The sequence below is a fragment of the Atractosteus spatula genome (genome assembly GCF_055471065.1).
Source record: "Atractosteus spatula isolate fAtrSpa1 chromosome 10 unlocalized genomic scaffold, fAtrSpa1.hap1 SUPER_10_unloc_14, whole genome shotgun sequence".
Taxonomy (NCBI): domain Eukaryota; kingdom Metazoa; phylum Chordata; class Actinopteri; order Semionotiformes; family Lepisosteidae; genus Atractosteus; species Atractosteus spatula.
This window is the reverse complement of record NW_028296617.1, coordinates 279,943-282,196: the sequence shown is the minus strand read 5'-3', so window position 1 is coordinate 282,196 and position 2,254 is coordinate 279,943. Positions and strand designations below refer to the sequence as shown.

General features: G+C 53.4%; 1 non-coding gene across 1 annotated transcript; it reads left to right on the top strand.

Moving 5' to 3' along the window:
- The first annotated feature begins 1,918 nt into the window (after positions 1-1,918).
- On the top strand, positions 1,919-2,006 carry trnay-gua (transfer RNA tyrosine (anticodon GUA)). Its single transcript is given in 2 exon segments — positions 1,919-1,955; positions 1,971-2,006. It is a non-coding gene; the product is annotated as a tRNA-Tyr (tRNA).
- The last annotated feature ends 248 nt before the right edge of the window (positions 2,007-2,254 follow it).

Here is a 2,254-nt window from a genome sequence, read left to right as displayed (position 1 = left end):
GTGATTGTGAAATGCTGTGGTGTTATTTTTACAAAGACGGTCAATGAAAGAAAGAATGTTGACCAGGGCAATACTTTGAGTTTACACTTACAGCTTGTCCAAGGTCATTCATTATTAATACTATTAGTAATATCTCCGTTAAAGACTTTGATGGCCACAGCTCAAACATGAGAGGTTGAGCTTTATTAGCTCCACCTTGCGGAAATTCCGGATACTATTATTTTGCTTGTCGTATTATAGGAGAATTTACGGTAACTAGTGGTATTTACCGGTAACTCGCGGTATTTACCGGTAACTTGAGGTAGACTGCGTACAGCGTACCGGAAAATAATGCGGTATCGCCCGCGCATTTTGAATGGCTGCATCTGTAGCTTGTTGTTAAGTAATTACCACCCTGAAGATATTTACGTGCTCCGTCAGTCTCCTCATGTGTGTGTATATTCTGTGTTTGGTTTTGTGTGGTTGATAAAGAATAAAGCTATCGCTTGGTTCATTTATCTCATCTCCATTGGTCCTTTGTCCTGAGAAGAACCTGTAAACGCTACATTGGTGTCAGAAGCGGGCAGGATGAACAAACCGTGGCAGACATTAACCGATTCTGTCAAGCGCTGGCTGACTCTAAAAGAGACAGAACCCACCGGCAGCGCACATATGGAGCCTGAGCAGCTCCTGGGTGCGACAGGTGGCCACAGCCCTTACCAGGGCTACTCAGTAGTGGTTCTGCCGGTAGAATTGGGGCAACTGGCTGCTACTCCTGGCCAGCGGATACCCCAGAGAGAAGATACCCTCCCTGCCGGAGCCGACCAGCGATTCCCACACTCATCAGCGCAGGTGCGACCCGGTCTCTACGACTGGGAAGCACCTTGGGAAACCTAAGGCAGTTCCAGCTCGCGGCCCGAACGAATGGCTGGAACCGGGCAGAGATGGCCAGCCACCTGGCTGTGGCGCTGGAAGGAGCAGCCTGCCAGCTGCTCCTGGATGTCCCGGAGGAGGACAGAGGAGAATATGCAGCACTGGCAGCAGCTCTCCGGCTGGAGGTGGAGGAGGCGCCTGACCTGATGCGGGAGAGGCCGGCCCTACGGCGGCGCCGACCAGGAGAGCGACTGGGCTCGGTCTCCGCTGATGTCATGTTCCTCGCCCGCCAAGGATACCCAGCTTTCCCCCAGGAGGCGCAGCAGGAGATGGCTCTCCAGGCCTTTCTCAAGGCCCTCTCACCTGAGGAGCAGCGGCGCCACGTACAGCTGGCCGCGCCAGCCTCGCTGGGGCAGGCCTTGGCCCTTGCTACATGGGCTGAGGCCGTATTTGGGGTGGCTGGAAGCACCAGCAGATGCAGTGCGCCCTGCCAGCTGACCAACGGTTTTGGTTTTACCAAGGCTGTGGGAAGAGGGGACACCGAGCCCGGGACTGCCGGGCCCCAAAGCCTCGCACAATTACATCGGCATCGGAAAACGGGAACGGGGCGGCTCAGCGCGGGGACGGCCGCCATTGGAACACCTCAACCCCAGCTCCGGAGAGCGCTGTGAAGACCGGCGCCCTGCACGCCACTGTGGGGCGAGTCAGCTGTAGCCAGGGCCTGTACCTCCACTGCCGAATCGAGGACCAACCCTGCCTGGCCCTGCTCGACACCGGTTCATCGGTAACCCTACTCCGGCCTGGCGTCCTCCCCGACACCGAGGGCACCAACCCCCCAGGATGGGAGGCCTCCGGCCTGCAGCTGAAGACCGTGATGGGACAGCTTGCTGCAGTCCAGGGGAAACAGGTGCTTGCCTTCCGTCTGGGTACAGTGACGGTGCGCCACCCCTGCTACGATTGATCAACGATTGATGCCCCATCAAACATTTTGTAATATCCCCGGAAGTTCATACTTTAGAAACCTGATTCGTGGCTTAAATTCAAGGTAAACAGTATTCCCCACTTCCCTTCGATAGCTCAGTTGGTAGAGCGGAGGACTGTAGTGGAAATGGTGAGGCATCCTTAGGTTGCTGGTTTGACTCCAGCTCGAAGAAAGGTGCTTCTTGTGAACTTTAATCAAACAGTTAAAATAGCAAATCTTTTTCACTCAGACGTTGATCAAAAGGTCAATAAACCACGAAGCAGAGGCTCTTGTTCCGAATTAAACTCCCGTCTGAATGTCTTGTTTTGGCCAAAATCTGATCTTTGAATTAAGGGAGTACTCTGTCTGCTTTGTAATTCAAAAGTATATACAAATGTCACGTTTTTTTTTTGTAGATATAAAGGTGTTCTCTGTTTTCAA